Genomic DNA, 25009 nt, shown 5'->3' with positions numbered 1-25009 from the left:
GTCTGGGGACACACACAGAAACCCTCATGATAGACGACAGGCTAACTGTAGTCTGGGGACACACACAGAAACCCTCATGATAGACGACAGGCTAAGACGTTGCGGAGGAAGGTGAATCAGGTTGAGGGAGGGGGTAGAAGAGGGTGGTTCTGCCATATCAGCGGGATCAGGTACACCTTGTGCCATCACTACCCCATATAGACTACCATATTACCTCACTACCCCCTATTGACTACCATATGCCCTCACTACCCCCTATAGACTACCATATGCCCTCACTACCCCCTATAGACTACCATATGCCCTCACTACCCCCTATAGACTACCATATGACCTCACTACCCACTATAGACTACCATATGCCCTCACTACCCCCTATAGACTACCACAGTACCTCTCTACCCCCTGTAGACTACCATATGCCATCACTACCCCATATAGACTACCATATGCCCTCACTACCTCCTATAGACTACCATATGCCCTCACTACCCACTATAGACTACCATATGCCCTCACTACCCCCTATAGACTACCACAGTACCTCTCTACCCCCTGTAGACTACCATATTACCTCACTACCCCCTATAGACTACCATATGCCCTCACTACCCCCTATAGACTACCATATGCCCTCACTACCCACTATAGACTACCATATTACCTCACTACCTCCTATAGACTACCATATGCCCTCACTACCCCCTATAGACTACCATATGCCCTCACTACCCACTATAGACTACCATATGCCCTCATTACCTCCTATAGACTACCATATGCCCTCACTACCTCCTATAGACTACCATATGCCCTCACTACCCACTATAGACTACCATATGCCCTCACTACCCCCTATAGACTACCATATGCCCTCACCACTACCTATAGACTACCATATGCCCTCACTACTCCCTATAGACTACCATATGCCCTCACTACCTCCTATAGACTACACTATGAACTCTCTACCCCTAATAGACTACCACTGTACCCCCTGTAGACTACCATATTAGACGACAGGCTAACTGTAGTCTGCCAGATACACCTGACTGATCCGACAGCAGGACAGTAAACATAGAAAGTAGGCCAGATAAACCTGGCTGATCTGATAGTAGGCCAGATAAACCTGACTGATCCGACAGCAGGACAGTAAACATAGAAAGTAGGCCAGATAAACCTGGCTGATCTGATAGTAGGCCAGATAAACCTGGCTGATCCGACAGCAGGACAGTAAACACAGAAAGGAGGCCAGATAAACCTGGCTGATCCGACAGCAGGACAGTAAACACAGAAAGTAGGCCAGATAAACCTGGCTGATCTGAAAGTAGGCCAGATACACCTGACTGATCTGATAGTAGGTCAGATAAACCAGGCTGATCTGATAGTAGGCCAGATACACCTGACTGATCTGATAGTAGGTCAGATAAACCTGGCTGATCTGATAGTAGGCCAGATACACCTGACTGATCTGATAGTAGGTCAGATAAACCTGGCTGATCTGACAGCAGGACAGTAAACACAGAAAGGAGGCCAGATAAACCCTGCTGATCTGATAGTAGGCCAGATAAACCTGGCTGATCTGATAGTAGGTCAGATAAACCTGGCTGATCCGACAGCAGGACAGTAAACACAGAAAGGAGGCCAGATAAACCTGGCTGATCCGACAGCAGGACAGTAAACACAGAAAGGAGGCCAGATAAACCTGGCTGATCCGACAGCAGGACAGTAAACACAGAAAGGAGGCCAGATAAACCTGGCTGATCCGACAGCAGGACAGTAAACACAGAAAGGAGGCCAGATAAACCTGGCTGATCCGACAGCAGGACAGTAAACACAGAAAGGAGGCCAGATAAACCTGGCTGATCCGACAGCAGGACAGTAAACACAGAAAGGAGGCCAGATAAACCTGGCTGATCCGACAGCAGGACAGTAAACACAGAAAGGAGGCCAGATAAACCTGGCTGATCCGACAGCAGGACAGTAAACACAGAAAGGAGGCCAGATAAACCTGGCTGATCCGACAGCAGGACAGTAAACACAGAAAGGAGGCCAGATAAACCTGGCTGATCCGACAGCAGGACAGTAAACACAGAAAGGAGGCCAGATAAACCTGGCTGATTTGAAAGTAGGCCAGATAATGACTGTTGCCGATACATAGAAACCAGGCGCTACATCATAGACCAGGGGATGTTAAGCACTTTTCAGCCTGGGACCCAAATGAGAAATTCTGTGTTTTCCTGGAACACAAGCTTAGGAAAATATGCAACAATACGTAAATGTTGGTACATTTCATTGCCGTTATGCATTAAAACAAATGCAATGTTAACAACAACAAATAACAATGAAATACCCATGTAAATACCTACTCATGTTTATTTTCCCTAATTAAAAACACTCTATCTAGGTTGGATATATCTATCTAGGTTGGAACTGTAGCTGTTAAAATACAATAAATTATTTTCATTCGGGAACTGGAATAAACTGATTGATCAAATCACACAGATGTATAAACAGAACCACAGGAGGCTGCTGAAGGGAGGAAGGTTCATGATAAGGTCCGGAAACGGAGCGAATGGAATGGCACCAAACACCTGGAAACCATGGAAACCACGCGTTTGATGTTTATGATACCATTCCGCACGAAACACATTGCGGGCGATACTCGGAATTTCTCAAAGATTGTACATAAACCAAGAGATAGAAACTCGTCGCTGTATTTGCGTTTCATGACGACTGAAGCTCAGTCAGAACTGGTGGCTAGCTTGAGTCCATTTTGATGACGTCGGTAAGTGACTGCGAGCGGAAATGACAAGTCAGTGGCTGACAGCACATCATCTGCTGCTGAACCACAGCGCTGCAGCGCGTGTGTCGCGGAGTGATCTTCAAGAAAACTGAAGAAAAAAAAAAGATCCAGTAAACGACGAAGCGCACGGGCATCTCCCTCCACCTCGCGCTGCTGCCAAACTCAGCTGCGATACCTCTGCTGAACAGAGATCGTAGTGAACAGAGAGCGCAGTTGCACTTGACAAAATCAATTCCAGTAACTCATTAAATAATTATACATTTTATATGAAAGGTTGCAACACCACTATTAACAGGTTCAAAGTGGGTCGCGACTCATACTTTAAGAAAGGCTGTATAGACACACATACGCACACACACACACACACACACACACACACACACACACACACACACACACATACACACACATTTAGCAAGCAGGATATCCTGTTGTTGTTGTCTGTAACATCATAAAAACATTCTGGCTCTAATCACATCTTTCCATTCCAACACTGTTTTTAAATCCCTTTCTCTCCATGTCTTATCTAGAGGGAATGATAGACAGATAGATGATAGGTCTCCTCCATGTCTTATCTAGAGGGAATGATAGACAGATAGAGGAGACCTCTCCTCCATGTCTTATCTAGAGGGAATGATAGACAGATGGATGATAGGTCTCCTCCATGTCTTATCTAGAGGGAATGATAGACAGATAGAGGAGACCTCTCCTCCATGTCTTATCTAGAGGGAATGATAGACACATAGATGATAGGTCTCCTCCATGTCTTATCTAGAGGGAATGATAGACAGATAGATGATAGGTCTCCTCCATGTCTTATCTAGAGGGAATGATAGACAGATAGATGATAGGTCTCCTCCATGTCTTATCTAGAGGGAATGATAGACAGATAGAGGAGACCTCTCCTCCATGTCTTATCTAGAGGGAATGATAGACAGATAGATGATAGGTCTCCTCCATGTCTTATCTAGCTGGGAATGATAGACAGATAGAGGAGACCTCTCCTCCATGTCTTATCTAGCTGGGAATGATAGACAGATAGAGGAGACCTCTCCTCCATGTCTTATCTAGAGGGAATGATAGATGAGACGTCTCCTCCATTTCTTATCTAGAGGGATGAGAGAGGGATGACAGGGATGACAGAGGATGACAGAGGAATGAGAGAGGGATGACAGAGGGATGACAGAGGGATGAGAGAGGGATGACAGAGGGATGACAGAGGGATGACAGAGGGATGAGAGAGGGATATGAGAGGGATGAGAGACGGATGACAGAGGGATGAGAGAGGGATGACAGAAGGATGACAGAGGGATGTGATAGGGATGAGAGAGGGATGACAGAGGGATGACAGAGGGATGAGAGAGGGATGACAGAGGGATGACAGAGGGATGACAGAGGGATCAGAGAGGGAGTAATATATATATATATACACACACACACACACAGTCAGACTCACACACACACACACACACACACCAATCACAGGCACACACACACACACACACACACACACACACACCAATCACACACAGTGAGTAATGTCACTGTCCCTGTTGTTTTGGGGGTGACTGCGTGTGTATGAAGCGGGAAGGGTCAGGATTGGAACAGTTTTCCTCTCTTCCCGTCTGAAACACTAATGTCCTGGAATGTGCCGACACAGTGGTGGCTCACGCAAACCCAACGTGACTCCACAGTAATAAAAAAACAACAACAACAAATATACACATCCCACTGACACACAGACGACATGGTGCCGTACATGGTGCCGTATGGGACGCACTGTTCAAGAGAGGAAACCCTCGTTCTGTCAAGGTAAAAGAAAGACAACACACAAAAACACTAAAACACTCCTAGAAACAGCACCCTGTTCACGACGTAGCACACTGCCTTTGACCATGTCCCATAGGGAGCAATTTGCGATGCACCCCCCACGTGTTTCAGCCTCTCTCTGAGGATGACGTCATTGGGATGGATGGCACTTCCTGACCATCCAATTACAAACAAACGTGGGGGTGTGCCAGGCAGTGGAACAGTGGAAGCAGAGCACGCTGGGTAGGAAATGAAGGGGTATTGCTGGATTGAGGCGAGGTCAGGAGTCTGTGAGGGCATGATATTGGGTTAAGATGATATTGTGTGTGTGTGTGTGTGTGTGTGTGCGCCCCCTTCAGAAACGCAGGCGGGAGACAGTGGGAGATGGGAGAAAGGGAGAGACAGTGGGAAAGGGGAGAAAGGGGGAGACAGTGTAGGAAACAGCTGCGACGGGGGATAGACGAAGGAGGGAGGATGGGGGAGACATTCCAGCATTATGTCTGTGCTTCCTTGAGAACAAGAGTAACAAAACACAAACAAACGGCTGCCAAAGAGAGACAGAGGAGGAAACGAAGATAAAAGAGGGAGAGAGACGGGAGGGAGAAAGAGGAAGGAAAACGGAGAGAGAGAGAGAGAGAGAGAGAGAGAGACAGACAGACAGAGAGAGACAGAGAGAGAGACAGAGAGAGAGAGAGAGAGAGAGGCAGAGAGAGACAGAGAGAGAGAGAGACAGACCGAGAGAGAGGCAGAGAGAGAGAGAGAGAGGGAGAGAGAGAGAGGGAGAGAGAGAGAGTTGGAGACAGAGAGAGAGACAGAGATAGAGAGGGAGAGGGAGAGAGAACGAGAGTTAGAGACAGAGAGAGACAGAGAGAGAGGGAGAGAGAAAGAGAAAGAGAGAGAGTTAGAGACAGAGAGAGAGACAGAGATAGAGAGGGAGAGAGACAGAGAGAGAGAGAGAGGGAGAGAGAAAGAGAGAGAGAGAGTTAGAGACAGAGAGAGAGAGAGAGGGAGAGAGAAAGAGAAAGACAGAGTGAGAGAGAGAGAGGGAGAGAGAAAGAGAAAGACAGAGTTAGAGACAGAGAGGGAGAGAGAGAGAGAGAGAGAGAGCGAGAGAGAGAGAGAGAGAGAGAGAGTTAGAGACAGAGAGTTAGAGGGAGAGGGTAGTGAGGGGTAAGGTAAAGACAGAGAGTTAGAGACAGAGAGGGAGAGAGACAGAGAGGGAGAGAGACAGAGAGGGAGAGAGGGAGAGAGGGTAGTGAGGAGTAAGGTAAAGACAGAGAGTTTAGAGACAGAGAGGGAGAGAGACAGAGAGGGAGAGAGGGAGAGAGGGTAGTGAGGAGTAAGGTAAAGACAGAGAGTTAGAGACAGAGAGGGAGAGAGGGTAGTGAGGAGTAAGGTAAAGAGAGAACGTGAGAATGGGAAAATGAAGGAGAAGAAAGAGAGGATGGGACAGGTCAGGGTGTTTTGTCTGAGGCAGTAAGGTTGTTATAACACAATTGTCTTCAAGCACCAGATTACTGAACTGAATTTAAATGAGAGTTCCACGACTCCATTTAGCCTACACAACACATTTCTCTCTTTAAAACAACCCCATTATTAGCTAGCTGTTAGCTAGCGGTCAGAGTGATTCATGCATTACTGTGTCCCCACAGCAGTCTGTCGAGACCCGGCTTTGATTGATTGCTATGTTTGATGGCAACCACATATGGGTGCCCCGCCCACAATTGACTTACAAGACACTACAATGTACGCACTACATCGGGAGTTTGTTGTACGCACAAAAATGTGTTGGGCTAAATGGATCCTGTCATGATGTCATCAGAAAGAGCCTCTGAGCCTTAATGAGTATTTACTGACGCTTCAGTGACTATACACGGATGTCTTTAGTGACTATATACGGATGTCTTTAGTGACTATATACGGATGTCTTTAGTGACTATATACGGATGTCTTTAGTGACTATATACGGATGTCTTTAGTGACTATATACGGATGTCTTTAGTGACTATATACGGATGTCTTTAGTGACTATATACAGATGTCTTTAGTGACTATATACGGATGTCTTTAGTGACTATATACGGATGTCTTTAGTGACTATATACGGATGTCTTTAGTGACTATATACGGATGTCTTTAGTGACTATATACGGATGTCTTTAGTGACTATATACGGATGTCTTTAGTGACTATATACGGATGTCTTTAGTGACTATATACGGATGTCTTTAGTGACTATATACGGATGTCTTTAGTGACTATATACGGATGTCTTTAGTGACTATATACGGATGTCTTTAGTGACTATATACGGATGTCTTTAGTGACTATATACGGATGTCTTTAGTGACTATATACGGATGTCTTTAGTGACTATATACAGATGCTTTAGTGACACAAAAATGATTATGTTTTAAATCAGGGGGGCATTCTTGTTACAGCTTTTCTTCTGTTTACATACATGGCACTTTGTTTGTGTTCGACAGTAGTTACATAGCAAGAGTAAATGGATTTGATATACATTACATTATCTATCTGGATAGATAGAACTTGTCATTATACATTGTGTTTTTAGTCATAACTATTATAGAACAAGAGCTTTTAACCCCACCCCTCAGCTGCTCTCAGCCAATCCCATCTATCTTGTTAACCCCACCCCTCAGCTGCTCTCAGCCAATCCCATCTATCTTGTTAACCCCACCCCTCAGATGCTCTCAGTCCATCCCACCTATCTTCTTAATAACCCCACCCCTCAGCTGCTCTCAGCTAATCCCATCTATCTTGTTAACCCCACCCCTCAGCTGCTCTCAGCCAATCCCATCTATCTTCTCTCTGAACCCCACCCCTCAGCTGCTCTCAGTCCATCCCACCTATCTTCTTAACCCCACCCCTCAGCTGCTCTCAGTCCATCCCACCTATCTTCTTAAACCCCACCCCTCAGCTGCTCTCAGTCCATCCCACCTATCTTCTTAAACAGCCCTCTGATGATTTCCGTGTGCCATTTATTTTTCAACTGTGGTGTGATGTTTCACATATATACTGAACCTGTCTAATCACATAGTATCTGCAGATCGTAAAGATAAACATTTTTACTAAAAGTATTGTTAAATTGTTGATTGATTGACTATGGCTTTCCATTTTGTTCCTCATGGAAAACTGATATTTTCTTTTAGATTTTTTTTGGGACAAAAATGGTCTTTAGTATAGGGCAGACAAACAGGTTTCATACCTCCTCCCCCTTCCACTTACCTCCTCCATTTTTTTGCAGTAATGCTGCAATGAGTTGGTTGTAATTTTGTTTAGAGCAAATATTTACAAATATTTACAAATATTTTTGTTGCCTGCACATGTGACTTTTTTATTTAACCTTTATTTAACTATGCAAGTCAGTTATAAACAAATTATTATTTACAATGACAGCCTACACCGGCCGACGATGGTCCATTTGTGCGCCGCCCTATAGGACTCCCGATCACGGCCAGTTGTGATACAGCCTGGACTCGAACCAGGGTGTCTGTAGTTACGCCTGTAGCACTGAGCTGCAGTGCCTTAGACGACTACGACAACTCCACCTTTCCTATTCATAATATCATTAACAAAGATAATTCCTTTAAAACAAGAAAACATCCATAAAAAATGGTTTGTTTATCAATTATTGAATTTGAATTGAACCATACTATTTGTTGTAATATCTTGTCATGTATTTTCTGGAGGATGAAACTGGAATTGCAACCAGCTTTGTACGGCTTGTTTTTAGAAAGAGCAATAATTAGAATAAGGTTCCATTTTCAATTAACTGAAAGTGAGAGTTTGTAAATCGGGATAAATGGAAAATGGGGTAAGCCATTCTTACTAGTCTAGTGGAGAACCAGTTCGGGTTTAAGCACAACTTTTGTATGACTGATGCTTTTCGTGAGAGGTTCAATGCTTTAATAGTGAATCATTTTATCCCCCCAAATAATTTTTAATATATAAATAAACATGTTTCATTTTGACTGGCTTGACGTTCCCAATAAACTGAAATACACACATACATATATCAATAAATAAATAAAGATATATATATATATACATACATATATCAATAAATAAATAAATATATATATATATACATACATATATCAATAAATAAATAAATATGTATATATATATATACATACATATATCAATAAATAAATAAATATATATATACATACATGTATCAATAAATAAATACATATATATATATATACATATATGTATCAATAAATAAATATATATATATATACATACATATATCAATAAATAAATAAATATGTATATATATATATACATACATATATCAATAAATAAATAAATATATATATACATACATGTATCAATAAATAAATACATATATATATATATATATATACATATATGTATCGATAAATAAATATATATATGTATATATAAATAAATATATATATATATATAGAACAACATGGCAGCAACACAACATGGTAGCAACACAACATGGCAGCAGAACAACTTGGCAGCAGAACAACTTGGTAGCAACACAACTTGGCAGCAGAACAACTTGGTAGCAACACAACATGGCAGCAACACAACATGGCAGCAACACAACATGGCAGCAACACAACTTGGCAGCAGAACAACTTGGTAGCAACACAACATGGCAGCAACACAACATGGCAGCAGAACAACTTGGTAGCAGCACAACATGGCAGCAGAACAACATGGCAGCAACACAACATGGCAGCAGAACAACTTGGTAGCATCACAACATGGCAGCAGCACAACTTGGTAGCAACACAACATGGTAGCAACACAACATGGCAGCAGAACAACATGGCAGTAACACAACATGGTAGCAACACAACATGGCAGCATCACAACATGGTAGCAGCACAACATGGTAGTAACACAACATGGTAGCAACACAACATGGCAGCAGAACAACTTGGGAGCAGCACGACATGGCAGCAACACAACATGGCAGCAGAACAACATGGCAGTAACACAACATGGTAGCAACACAACATGGCAGCAGAACAACTTGGTAGCAACACAACATGGCAGCAACACAACATGGCAGCAGAACAACTTGGTAGCAGCACAACATGGCAGCAGAACAACATGGCAGCAACACAACATGGCAGCAGAACAACTTGGTAGCAACACAACATGGCAGCAGCACAACTTGGTAGCAACACAACATGGTAGCAACACAACATGGCAGCAGAACAACATGGCAGTAACACAACATGGTAGCAACACAACATGGCAGCAGAACAACATGGTAGCAGCACAACATGGTAGTAACACAACATGGTAGCAACACAACATGGCAGCAGAACAACATGGTAGCAGCACAACATGGCAGCAACACAACATGGCAGCAGAACAACTTGGTAGCAGCACGACATGGCAGCAACACAACATGGCAGCAGAACAACATGGCAGTAACACAACATGGTAGCAACACAACATGGCAGCAGAACAACTTGGTAGCAGCACAACATGGCAGCAGCACAACATGGCAGCAACACAACATGGCAGCAACAAAACATGGTAGCAGAACAACTTGGTAGCAGCACGACATGGCAGCAGAACAACTTGGTAGCAGCACAACATGGCAGCAGAACAACTTGGTAGCAGCACGACATGGCAGCAGAACAACTTGGTAGCAGCACGACATGGCAGCAACACAACATGGCAGCACCAAAAGATGGTAGCAGTACAACATGGCAGCAACACAACATGGCAGCAACAATACATGGTAGCACCACAACATGGTAGCACAACAACATGGCAGCAACACATGGTAGCACAACAACATGGTAGCAACACAACATGGCAGCAACACAACATGCTAGCAGTACAACATGGCAGCAACACAACATGGCAGCAACACAACTTGGTAGCAACACAACATGGTAGCAGAACAACATGGTAGCACCACAAAACAGGGTACAAACATTATTGGACACAGACAACAGCACAAAGACAAGAAGGTAGAGACAACAATACATCACACAAAGCTGCCACAACTGTCAGTAAGAGTATCCATGATTGAGTCTTTGAATGAAGAGATGGAGATAAAACTGTCCAGTTTCAGTGTTTGTTGCAGCTCGTTCCAGTCGCGAGCTGCAGCGAACTGAAAAGAGGAGCGACCCAGGGATGTGTGTGCTTTGGGGACCTTTAACAGAAGGTGACTGGCAGAACGGGTGCTGTATGTGGAGGATGAGGGCTGCAGTAGATATCTCAGATAGAGGGAAGTGAGGCCTAAGAGGGTTTTATAAATAAACATCAACCAGTGGGTCTTGCAACGGGTTTACAAAGATGACCATTTTACAGAGGAGGATAGAGTGCAGTGATGTGTCCTATAAGGAGCATTGGTGGCAAATCTGATGGCCGAATGGTAAAGAACATCTAGCCTGCTCGAGAGCACCCTAACCTGCTGATCTATAAATGACCTCTCCGTAATCTGTATGACATAGATAGGGAGTGATTGTGTGAAAGGGTTAGCGAGGCTGCCCGGGGTTGGGGTTTGGGTGGTGAGAAAACGGAAGTGGTGTCTAGGGCACTATTTCATTTTCTTAAGAGATTACAGGACTAACGAAGATCATTGTATGTAGTTACGTGGTGACTGGCATCACACTCCAGTACAGGCTGGTGTTTTAAAAAAGTTGGATGCGGATCCACCAACCCAATCCCAAAGAAGAAGAAAACAACCCAATCCCAAAGAAGAAGAAAACAACCCAATCCCAAAGAAGAAGAAGAAGACAACCCAATCCCAAAGAAGAAGAAAACAACCCAATCCCAAAGAAGAAGAAAACTACCCAATCCCAAAGAAGAAGAAGAAAACAACCCAATCCCAAAGAAGAAGAAGAAAACAACCCAATCCCAAAGAAGAAGAAGAAGACAACCCAATCCCAAAGAAGAAGAAGAAGACAACCCAATCCCAAAGAAGAAGAAGAAGACAACCCAATCCCAAAGAAGAAGAAGAAGACAACCCAATCCCAAAGAAGAAGAAGAAAACAACCCAATCCCAAAGAAGAAGAAGAAAACAACCCAATCCCAAAGAAGAAGAAGAAGACAACCCAATCCCAAAGAAGAAGAAGAAGACAACCCAATCCCAAAGAAGAAGAAGAAAACAACCCAATCCCAAAGAAGAAGAAAACTACCCAATCCCAAAGAATAAGAAGAAGACAACCCAATCCCAAAGAAGAAGAAGAAGACAACCCAATCCCAAAGAAGAAGAAGAAGACAACAACCCAATCCCAAAGAAGAAGAAGACAACCCAATCCCAAAGAAGAAGAAGAAAACAACCCAATCCCAAAGAAGAAGAAAACTACCCAATCCCAAAGAAGAAGAAGAAAACAACCCAATCCCAAAGAAGAAGAAAACAACCCAATCCCAAAGAAGAAGAAGAAAACAACCCAATCCCAAAGAAGAAGAAGACAACAACCCAATCCCAAAGAAGAAGAAAACAACCCAATCCCAAAGAAGAAGAAGAAAACAACCCAATCCCAAAGAAGAAGAAGAAAACAACCCAATCCCAAAGAAGAAGAAGAAGACAACCCAATCCCAAAGAAGAAGAAGACAACAACCCAATCCCAAAGAAGAAGAAGAAAACAACCCAATCCCAAAGAAGAAGAAGAAAACAACCCAATCCCAAAGAAGAAGAAGAAAACAACCCAATCCCAAAGAAGAAGAAGAAAACAACCCAATCCCAAAGAAGAAGAAGAAAACAACCCAATCCCAAAGAAGAAGAAGAAGACAACCCAATCCCAAAGAAGAAGAAGAAAACAACCCAATCCCAAAGAAGAAGAAGAAAACAACCCAATCCCAAAGAAGAAGAAGAAAACAACCCAATACCAAAGAAGAAGAAGAAGACAACCAAAACGTTTGGCTGCCGGCCAAGTTATTCATTGTGTTTATTTTAGGAAGATTGTGTGCGCATTCAAGAAGTGGGTTGTGGGGTTTATTGTCAGGAGGGTTAATGCTACGTTATAGTGATTGATTGCAAGCAATTACCTTGTTAGATCCATAGCTGTAGATTTCTATATATATATATATATATATATATATATATATATATATATATATATATTTCAGATACTCCATGTACATGTTTTTTATAAGTGCCTGTATTGCATTGAATAGCGGAGTGTTTTTTGGAGTATATTCTTCACAGATGGTTCATTCCTATAGCACACTATAGCACACTTTACCAGCGCATTTAAAGCCAATGGCGAGAGATTCTAGATGTTTCCTAGATTGTCCTTCTGCGCTCCCGTCATACGCACTAAGATTTATGACTCTGGGACATAGATCAGATCTCCATCAGTCCTGAGAGAGAGAGGCATGAATCTTGCCTGCCTCTCTCTCGCGCTCTCTCTCTCTCTCTCCCCTCTCTCTCCCCTCTCTCTCCCTCTCTCTCTCTCTCTCTCTCTAACTCCCTCTCTCTCCCTCTCTAACTCCCTCTCTCTCTCTCTCTCTCTCTCTCCAGCTGTAGATGTGTATACTGTTATGTGAATATCCCTGTATAGATGCTATGCCATTCATTCCTGTGTAGATAGTCCTACAGCATAGTTTACAGCATTGTATAAAGATAATAAAAGTCCTGGACCAGGAAGCATCTGTACGGTTGTTGCCAGACAGCCTGTAGTGAGTCACAACCAATTAAATCACATTAAGTACTAGCGGGTGAGGGAATTCGCAGACAACTGCTCAGACGGCTCCAGCTAGCCAGCTAGCAATATGAACGTCCAATACGCACAATGAACTTACTGGGGAGGTGATTTAGCCTAGCGGGGTGGCAGGTAGCCTAGTGGTTAGAGCAGGTAGCTTAGTGGTTAGAGCAGGTAGCCTAGTGGTTAGAGCAGGTAGCCTAATGGTTAGAGCAGGTAGCCTAGTGGTTAGAGCAGGTAGCCTAGTGGTTAGAGCAGGCAGCCTAGTGGTTAGAGCAGGTAGCCTAGCGCCAGGTAGCCTAGTGGTTAGAGCAGGTAGCCTAGTGGTTAGAGCAGGTAGCCTAGTGGTTAGAGCGTTGGACTAGTAACTATAACAGCCTCCACTCTTCTGGGAAGGCTTTCCACTAGATGTTGGAAGATCGCTGCGGGGACTTGCTTACATTCAGCCACGAGCATTAGTGAGGTACGGGCACTGATGTTGGGTGATCAGGCTCACAGTCGGCGTTCCAATGGATCCCAAAGGTGTTCCATGGGGTTGAGGTCAGAGCTCTGTGCAGGCCAATCAAATTCTTTGAAACCCAAAGACAAAAAAATTCTGTATGGACCTCGCTTTGTGCATGGGGGCATTGTCATGCTAAAACAGGAAAGGGCCTTTCCCAAACTGTTGCCACCAAGTTGTAAGCACAGAATCGTCTAGAATGTCATTGTATGCTGTAGCGTTAAGATTTCCCTTCACTGGAACTGAGGGGCCCGAACCACACCAGCCAACGCTTGGCATTGCGCATGGTGATCTTAGGCTTGTGTGCGGCTGCTCAGCCATGGAAACCCATTTCATGAACCTCCCGACGAACAGTTATTGTGCTGATGTTGCTTCCAGAGGCAGAGGAAGTTTGGAACTCGGTAGTGAGTGTCGCCACCGAGGACAGATGATTTTTACGCGCTTCAGGACTCGGCAGTCTCCTTCTTTGAGCTTGTGTGGCCTACCACTTTGTGGCTGAACCGTTGTTGCTCCTACACGTTTCCACCTGACAGTAACATCTGTCGACCAGAGCAGCTCTAGCAGGACAGAAATTTGATAAACTGACTTGTTGGGGAGATGGCATGCTATGATGGTGTCACTGAGCTCTTCAGTAAGACCATTCTACTGCCAACGTTTGTCTTTGGAGATTGCATGGCTGTGTGTTCAAGTAAATACACCAGTCAACATGGCCGAATCCATTAATTTGAAGGGGTGTCCACATATTTTTGTATATACATTATAGTGTATATATATATATATATATATATATATATATATATATATATACATACAGTGGGGAGAACAAGTATTTGATACACTGCCGATTTTGCAGGTTTTCCTACTTACAGACCCCTACATGCTTTGTAAGTAGGGAAACCTGCAAAATCGGCAGGGTATCAAATACTTGTTCTCCCCACTGTATATATATATATATATGTATGTATGTATATATATATGTATATTGTGCACATAGAGTGACATATGTTTGTATATACAGTATAATGTCTATATACAAACTACCGTTCAAAAGCTTGGGGTCACTTATAAATGTCCTTGTTTTCCATGAAAACATACATGAAATGATTTGCAAAATGAATATAGTCAAGACGTTGACAAGGTTATACTGTAAATAATGATTTTTTAATTTAAATAATCATTTTTCCCTTCAAACTTTGCTTTCGTTAAAGAATCCTTCATTTGCAGCAATTTCAGCCTTGCAGAAAGTGGCTAGTGATTGGGTCTCAATGTAGGCAGCAGCCTCTGAGTTAGGGATTGCTGTATAGCAGTCTGATGGCCTTGAGATAGAAGCTGTTCCTCAGTCTCTCGGTCCCAGCTTTGATGCACCTGTACTGACCTTGCCTTCTGGAAGGTGTGAACAGGCGGTGGCTCGGCTGGTTGATGTCCTTGATGATCTTTTTGGCCATCCTGTGACATCAGGTGCTGTAGGTGTCCTGGAGGGCAGGTAGTTAGACCCCTGTGATGCCTTGAGCAGACCGCACAACACTCTGGAGAACCTTGCGGTTGAGGAAGGTGCAGTTTCCGTGATTCAGCCTGAAAGGATACTCTCGATTATACATCTGTAAAAGTTATTCAGGGTTGTGGGTAACAAGCCAAATTTCTTCAGCCTCCTGAGGTTGAAGAGGCTCCGTAGACGGGCACATCGCCCACCGCTCCCGAGTGTACTACTCGCAAATGTCCAGTCTCTTGACAACAAGGTAGACGAAATTCGAGACATCAGAGATTGCAACATTCTCTGTTTCATGGAAACATGGCTCTCTTTTTTTGATCTTTCATTTAAGGGGTGGATCAGCTTAATATTGTGGAAAGAATGTTGCTTCCAATGTAATTGTCTGCATCATTTCCAATCCCCCTTATTTGTTTGGTAAATATATACATCCATACACGCAAGCATACATATACACATATATACATACACATACCTATATAGACATACATGTACACATATATACATACACATACCTATATAGACATACATATATACATATATACATACACATACCTGTATAGATATACATATACACATATATACATACCCATACCTATATAGACATACATACCCATACCTATATAGACATACATACACATACCTATATAGACATACATATACACATATATACATACACATACCTGTATAGATATACATATACACATATATACATACCCATACCTATATAGACATACATACCCATACCTATATAGACATACATATACACATATATACATACACATACCTGTATAGATATACATATACACACCTATATAGACATACATATACACATATATACATACCCATACCTATATAGATATACATACACACACCTATATAGACATACATATACACATATATACATACACACACCTATATAGACATACATACCCATACCTATATAGACATACATATACACATATATACATACACATACCTGTATAGACATACATATACACATATATACATACTCATACCTGTATAGACATACATATACACATATATACATACTCATACCTGTATAGATATACATACACACATATATACATACACATACCTATATAGACATACATATACACATACATACATACACATACCTGTATAGATATACATATACACATATATACATACACATACCTATATAGACATACATATACACATATATACATACACATACCTATATAGATATACATATACACATATATACATACACATACCTATATAGATATACATATACACATATATACATACACATACCTATATAGACATACATATACACATACCTATATAGATATACATACCTATATAGATATACATATACACATATATACATACACATACCTATATAGATATATACACATATATACATACACATACCTATATAGATATACATACTTTTTAAAAGAATATACCTTTATTATTATTCCCCCCAAACCCTACCGCCGATCCCCCAATTGGAGTAAACTAATACACACTTTGGCTTTTACCTTCAATCCATACATCTTATACACACTCTACAGACACAGTCTACTTTACAATAGTTCTCTCTTGTTTGTTCTTAGTCCTTCCTCTATTTCTGATGTCCATCCAGTTTGATGATTTCTATTTGTAACTGTGCTGTTTCACAAAAGTTCTGAACCTATATACATTTTACAGATCCCGTATGTTTTACATTGTTTATCTTGTTATTAGTCCCACTCTTCAGCTCCACTCAACCCCTCCCATCTATCTCTCAACATCATCCATTTCGGATTTCTATTTGCCATATAATTTTTCAACTGTGCTGTGATGCTTCACAAAATAATTGAACCTTCCAATTCTCATAGCTTCTACAGATTGTAAATTTAAAAAAACATTTTTGCTAAAATAATTATTATATTATTGATTGATTGACTATGGCTTTTCAAATCACCCAGTATTGCTGTCTGTACCGTTAGTTCTAGGCAAATGTTGCAATTCTTCAGCCATTCCTGGACCTGTGACCAAAAACGAGCTACATATGGACAATACCAAAATAAATGATCCTTATGTCTCTGCCTCCTCACATGGCTCTCTTAGAATATGTTGTCGGAATCGGTTCAGCCACCGATCTTCTCCATGCATCGCGCCGACAGAGATAAACACCTCTCTGGGAAGAGGAAAGGCGGGGGTGTATGCTTCATGATTAACGACTCATGGTGTAATCATGACAACATACAGGAACTCAAGTCCTTCTGCTCACCCGACCTAGAATTCTTTACAATCAAATGCCGGCCAAATGACCTGCCAAGAGAATTCTCGTCAGTTATCGTCACAGCTGTGTACATTCCCCCTCAAGCAGACACCAAGACGGCCATTAAGGAACTTCACTGGACTCTATGTAAACTGGAAAACATATATCCTGAGGCTGCATTTATTGTAGCTGGGGGTTTTAACAAAGAAAATTTGAGAACCAGGATACCTAAATTCTATCAGCATATTATTGTACTACGCGCAGGGGTAATACACTCAACCTATGCTACTATAACTTCCGCGATGCATGCAAAGTCCCCCCACGCCCTCCCTTCGGCAAATCCGACCACAATGCCGTCTTGCTCCTACCGTCCTATAGGCAGAAATTCAAACAGGATGTACCAGTGACTAGAACCATTCAACGCTGGTCTGACCAATCGAAATCCATGCTTCAAAATTGCTTTGATCAAGCGGACTGGGATACGTTCCGATCAGCCTCCGATCAGCCCCGATCAGCCTCGGATAAATGTAATACTCAAACAAAATGACAAAGCGGGAAAACCTAAACAGTCCTGTCAGGTGCAGACACTAAACAGAAAACAATTACCCACAAAACCCAAACGAAAAACTTATACATGATCCCCAATCAGAGACAACGATAGACAGCTGCCTCTGATTGGGAACCACACCAACATAGAAATAAAGAAACTAGAATGCCCACCCTAGTCACACCCTGGCCTAACCAAAATAGAGAATAAAAACCTCTCTATGGCCAGGGCGTGACAATGATGCAATAGCCATCACACTGCACCCTGCCCTATCCCATCTGGAAAAGAGGAATACCTATGTAAGAATGTTGTTCATTGACTACAGCTCATTCATCCAATTGTTTATTTATCTATTTATGTAATACTAATTACAGGAGATTTTGTCCTTCACAGTAGGCAGGTCCTTCACAGTAGGCAGGTCCTTCACAGTAGGCAGGTTCTTCACAGTAGGCAGGTCATTCACAGTAGGCGGGTCCTTCACAAGAGGCAGGTCCTCCATAGTAGGCAGGTCCTCCATAGTAGGCAGGTCCTCCATAGTAGGCAGGTCCTTCACAGTAGGCAGGTCGTTCACAGTAGGCAGGTCCTCCACAGTAGGCAGGTCCTCCATAGTAGGCAGGTCCTCCATAGTAGGCAGGTCCTTCACAGTAGGCAGGTCGTTCACAGTAGGCAGGTCCTCCACAGTAGGCAGGTCGTTCACAGTAGGCAGGTCCTCCACAGTAGGCAGGTCCTTAACAGTAGGCAGGTCCTCCATAGTAGGCAGGTCATTCACAGTAGGCAGGTCCTCCACAGTAGACAGGTCCTTAACAGTAGGCAGGTCCTTCACAGTAGGCAGGTCCTCCACAGTAGGCAGGTCCTTCACAGTAGGCAAGTCATTAACAGTAGGCAGGTCCTCCACAGTAGGCAGGTCCTTAACAGTAAGCAGGTCCTTCACAGTAGGCAGGTCGTTCACAGTAGGCAGGTCATTCACAGTAGGCAGGTCCTTAACAGTAGGCAGGTCAAATCAAATAAAATGTATTTATATAGCCCTTCGTACATCAGCTGATATCTCAAAGTGCTGTACAGAAACCCAGCCTAAAACCCCAAACAGCAAGCAATGCAGGTGTAGAAGCACGGTGGCTAGGAAAAACTACCTAGAAAGGCCAAAACCTAGGAAGAAACCTAGAGAGGGACCAGGCTATGTGGGGTGGCCAGTCCTCTTCTGGCTGTGCCGGGTGGAGATTATAACAGAACATGGCCAAGATGTTCAAATGTTCATAAATGACCAGCATGGTCGAATAATAATAAGGCAGAACAGTTGAAACTGGAGCAGCAGCACGGCCAGGTGGACTGGGGACAGCATGGAGTCATCATGTCAGGTAGTCCTGGGGCATGGTCCTAGGGCTCAGGTCCTCCGAGAGAGAGAAAGAAAGAGAGAAGGACAGAATTAGAGAACGCACACTTAGATTCACACAGGACACCGAATAGGACAGGAGAAGTACTCCAGATATAACAAACTGACCCTAGCCCCCCGACACATAAACTACTGCAGCATAAATACTGGAGGCTGAGACAGGAGGGGTCAGGAGACACTGTGGCCCCATCCGAGGACACCCCCGGACAGGGCCAAACAGGAATGATATAACCCCACCCACTTTGCCAAAGCACAGCCCCCACACCACTAGAGGGATATCTTCAACCACCAACTTACCATCCTGAGACAAGGCTGAGTCTAGCCCACAAAGACCTCCGCCACGGCACAACCCAAGGGGGGGGGGGGGGGGGGGACGCCAACCCAGACCGGATGACCACATCAGTGAATCAACCCACTCAGGTGACAGGTGACGCACCCCCTCCAGGGACGGCATGAGAGAGCCCCAGTAAGCCAGTGACTCAGCCCCTGTAATAGGGTTAGAGGCAGAGAATCCCAGTGGAAAGAGGGGAACCGGCCAGGCAGAGACAGCAAGGGCGGTTCGTTGCTCCAGAGCCTTTCCGTTCACCTTCCCACTCCTGGGCCAGACTACACTCAATCATATGACCCACTGAAGAGATGAGTCTTCAGTAGAGACTTAAAGGTTGAGTCCGAGTTTGCGTCTCTGACATGGGTAGGCAGACCGTTCCATAAAAATTGAGCTCTATAGGAGAAAGCCCTGCCTCCAGCTGTTTGCTTAGAAATTCTAGGGACAATTAGGAGGCCTGCGTCTTGTGACTGTAGCGTACGTTTAGGTATGTACGGCAGGACCAAATCAGAGAGATAGGCAGGAGCAAGCCCATGTAATGCTTTGTAGGTTAGCAGTAAAACCTTGAAATCAGCCCTTGCTTTGACAGGAAGCCAGTGTAGAGAGGCTAGCACTTGAGTAATATGATCAAATTTTAGTAGGCAGTTCCTTCACAGTAGGCAGGTCGTTCACAGTAGGCAGGTCGTTCACAGTAGGCAGGTCCTCCACAGTAGGCAGGTCCTCCACAGTAGGCAGGTCCTCCATAGTAGGCAGGTCCTCCACAGTAGGCAGGTCCTCCATAGTAGGCAGGTCCTTCACAGTAGGCAGGTCCTCCACAGTAGGCAGGTCCTTAACAGTAGGCAGGTCCTTCACAGTAGGCAGGTCCTCCACAGTAGGCAGGTCCTTAACAGTAGGCAGGTCCTTAACAGTAGGCAGGTCCTCCATAGTAGGCAGGTCCTTAACAGTAGGCAGGTCCTCCACAGTAGGCAGGTCCTCCATAGTAGGCAGGTCCTTCACAGTAGGCAGGTCCTTCACAGTAGGCAGGTCCTTCACAGTAGGCAGGTCCTTAACAGTAGGCGGGTCCTTCACAGTAGGCAGGTCCTTCACAGTAGGCAGGTCCTTCACAGTAGGCAGGTCCTTAACAGTAGGCAGGTCCTTCACAGTAGGCAGGTCCTTCACAGTAGGCAGGTCCTTCACAGTAGGCAGGTCCTTAACAGTAGGCAGGTCCTTCACAGTAGGCAGGTCCTTAACAGTAGGCAGGTCCTTAACAGTAGGCAGGTCCTTAACAGTAGGCAGGTCCTTCACAGTAGGCAGGTCCTTAACAGTAGGCAGGTCGTTCATAGTAGGCAGGTCCTTCACAGTAGGCAGGTCCTTCACAGTAGGCAGGTTCTTCACAGTAGGCAGGTCCTTAACAGTAGGCAGGTCGTTCATAGTAGGCAGGCCCATAATTAAAAAGCTCAACTGGGATATAACTAAAGCAACTATTCACCGAAGCTGTAGCGACTATTTACAGATGCTTTAGTGACAGTATCTCATCTTTCTCTCTCTCTCCCTGCCGTTCTCTCATTGTCCCTCTCTTCATTTCTCGCTCTCCTCCCCTCTCTCTCTCTCTCTCTCTCCCTCTATCGCTCTCTCTCCTCTCTCCCTCTCTCTTGAAATCCCTCTTGATATATATATATATATATATCTCTCTCTCTCCCTCAATCTCTCCCTCCACCTATCTCTCTCTCTCCCTGCCTGTCTCTCGTTGTCCCTCTCTTAATTTCTCACTCTCCTCCTCTCTCTCTCTCTCTCTCTCTCTCTTCTCTCCTCTCTCTCTCTCTCCTCTCTCCTCTCTCTTTCCTCTCTCTCTCCTCTCTCTCTCTCTCGATGTCCCTCTTGATATATATCTCTCCCTCCACCTCTCTCTCTCTCCCTGCCGTTCTCTCGTTGTCCCTCTCTTCATTTCTCACTCTCCTCCTCTCTCTCTCTCTCTCCTCTCTCTCTCCTCTCTCTCTCTCCTCTCTCTCTCTCTCTCTTGATGTCCCTCTTGATATATCTCTCTCCCTCCACCTCTCTCTCCCTGCCGTTCTCTCGTTGTCCCTCTCTTCATTTCTCACTCTCCTCCCCTCTCTCGCTCTCCTCCCCTCTCTCTCTCTCTCCCTCTATCGCTCTCTCCTCTCTCTCTCTTTCGCTCTCTCCCCTCTCTCTCTTTCGCTCTCTCTCTCCCTCTCTTTCGCTCTCTCTCTCCCTCTCTCTTGATATCCCTCTTGATATATCTCTCTCCCTCCACCTCTCTCTCTCTCCCTGTCGTTCTCTCGTTGTCCCTCTCTTCATTTCTCACTCTCCTTCCCTCTCTCTCTCTCCCTCTCTCTTGATATCCCTCTTGATATATCTCTCTCTCTCCCTCTATCGCTCTCTCCTCTCTCTCTCTTTCGCTCTCTCCCCTCTCTCTCTTTCGCTCTCTCTCTCCCTCTCTTTCGCTCTCTCTCTCCCTCTCTCTTGATATCCCTCTTGATATATCTCTCTCCCTCCACCTCTCTCTCTCTCCCTGCCGTTCTCTCGTTGTCCCTCTCTTCATTTCTCACTCTCCTCCTCTCTCTCTCTCTCTCCTCTCTCTCTCTCTCCTCTCTCTCTCTCCTCTCTCTCTCTCTCTCTTGATGTCCCTCTTGATATATCTCTCTCCCTCCACCTCTCTCTCCCTGCCGGTCTCTCGTTGTCCCTCTCTTCATTTCTCACTCATCCTCTCTCTCTCTCTCTCTCCTCTCCTCTCTCCTCCCCTCTCTCCTCTCCTCTCTCTCCTCTCCTCCCCTCTCTCCTTCCCTCTCTCCTCCCCTCTCTCGCTCTCCTCCCCTCTCTCCTCTCCTCTCTCGCTCTCCTCCCCTCTCTCCTCTCCTTCCCTCTCTCCTCCCCTCTCTCCTCTCCTTCCCTCTCTCTCCTCTCTCCTTCCCTTTCTCCTCCCCTCTCTCGCTCTCCTCCCCTCTCTCCTCTCCTCTCTCTCTCCTCTCCTTCCCTCTCTCCTCTCCTCTCTCCTCCCCTCTCTCCTCTCCTCTCTCCTCCCCTCTCTCGCTCTCCTCCCCTCTCTCCTCTCCTCTCTCTCCTCTCCTTCCCTCTCTCCTCTCCTCTCTCCTCCCCTCTCTCCTCTCCGCTCCTCTCTCCTCCCCTCTCTCGCTCTCCTCCCCTCTCTCCTCTCCTCCTCTCCTCTCCTCTCTCCTCCCCTCTCCTCTCTCCTCCCCTCTCTCGCTCTCCTTCCCTCTCCTCTCCTCTCCTCCCCTCTCCTCCCCTCTCTCCTCTCCTCTCCTCTCCTCTCTCCTCCCCTCTCCTCCCCTCTCTCCTCCCCTCTCTCCTCTCCTCTCCCCTCTCTCTCTCTCTAAAGCCTGACTGATCTGTTTAAAAAGGAGACCCATCAATGTGTTGCAGCCCTAGAGTAAACAACCTGTTTAACAGCTTAACACTCACACGCACACACACAAACATGGACACACACACAAGCACACATGCACAAGCACATATACAAACCACATTCTGTGTGTACATTTAGCAGTGCTGGCTTGAGACAGAGTGGATTATGATAAATAACCCAAAAAGAACACTCTGAACATTCATTCTTTGATTAAGATCTCTCCCTCTCTCTATCCCTTGCTCTATATCCCTCTCTCTCTTTCCCTCTCCCCCTCTCTCTCTGTCCCTCTCATCGCCCCTCTACACACACAGGAATTTCACATTCCTATGTAACTGACTCCTCGCATCTTCCCCCTTCTATCTTTCCATCTGTCTATCAAGCTCATAGTATTTCCATTGGATATATTATCTCACGAATGTCTTGGAAAATGACTCAATAGGCCCAGGTGCAGTATGTCTTTGTGTCTGGTTAGAGACCCAGGTAGAATTGAGAATGGACTCAATAGGCCCAGGTGCAGTATGTATTTCTGTCTGGTTAGAGACCCAGATAGGATTGAGAATGGACTCAATAGGCCAGGATAACTGACAGTCAGCTTGAAATCTTTAGTCTAATGGCAACAGGCGGTAGGTATTGTGTTGTTGTGGTTCCACCATTATGAAGAGGTATGGTGGAAAAGACAGATCATAATAGGAGAGAAAATGGATCCAGCAATCAACTGACACCTACCAACTAAATGTCACCACGGGTCTCAGGGGTTGGCTGTTCACAAAGGTTAGTCCGTGTGTGTGTCCGTGGGCTTGTATTACTCGTGGGTACCGGAAATCAACAAAAATCCCCACCGTTTTAGTAAAACAAGGACAATTCTACCTCGTGGGGACAATTCCTCTACCCCTTAATCCCTAAGGGTGTTAAATCAGAATCAACAAATCACATCCGCCTGCTGTATTGGTGACATTATAGCTAGCAGTCTCCATGGAGACTTTACCGTGAAATGCTTACCAACAATGCAGAATCTTTCCCATCCTTCTCTCACCCAGGGATTTACAGTATTAACGGCTCAGTAAACGCAGTGTGACAAAAAAAACACACACAAAAAAAAAAGCCCATTGGGCGTCTATTGCCAGAATGCTAACAAATTTAGCACAAGTAATAACGAACTTCCATGGAGGCTGCTAGCTAAATATGCTAACGAGCGCAAACAAAAATAAATTCAGTGCAAAGACAGGCAATTCAGCTCATAAGGTTATGCATATTTTATATTTTTTGTAATTTAGCAGGAGTACTTCATCAGTGTGACTTACATCTCCTACATAAATCGCTAAATGTCATTTTCTTTTGGTGAGTTTTCGGCATTTACAAGCGAATGTGAACAAGAGACATTGTGCAAATAAACAAAGTATTAAAGCACGCTTGTCTGAAGAAAGAACAGTACTGGCTCTGGAGCAGCATGTGTACACGCTGTGTGGGATCTGGAGTCACTAGGGAAACAGGCCTCCCTGCTCTGCTTGGAGAAGAGCTGGGAAGAGCAGACGGGCTGAGAACAGAGAGGGTAGAATAAACACAAGAAAATCAAGATAGCAGTAGCAGCTGTACCAATAACTCATCCGAAGGGCTTTGACTTCTCAAACACGGCAGAAAGCTAAAACAATATGATGCCGTGTCACCTTATTAATTCAGCCGCTTACTTACGTAACAAATTAAATGTAGTGGTCTTGTTGATGCAAAATTCGGTATTTTTCCACGCAGGAAAAAAAAAAGATAAAACACATAAGAAATATCTTGCTGCGATCTAAAATACTTGTTATTGTCATTTCTGCTCGGCAACAGATTCATTTTGTGCTTCAGTTGTACTTC

General features: G+C 44.4%; 1 long non-coding RNA gene across 1 annotated transcript in view; it reads left to right on the top strand.

Annotated features, from left to right (window-relative positions):
* LOC149970189 (uncharacterized) overlaps positions 1 to 25009 on the top strand; it is a 363175-nt gene that overhangs the window by 137802 nt on the left and 200364 nt on the right. The gene's annotated exons all lie outside the window — the stretch shown is intronic.

The sequence above is a fragment of the Oncorhynchus mykiss genome, chromosome 30 (genome assembly GCF_057628025.1).
Source record: "Oncorhynchus mykiss isolate SJ-2025 chromosome 30, ASM5762802v1, whole genome shotgun sequence".
Classification (NCBI taxonomy): domain Eukaryota; kingdom Metazoa; phylum Chordata; class Actinopteri; order Salmoniformes; family Salmonidae; genus Oncorhynchus; species Oncorhynchus mykiss.
The sequence above is the reverse complement of the archived record's forward strand: the minus strand, read 5'-3'. Positions and strand labels throughout refer to the sequence as shown.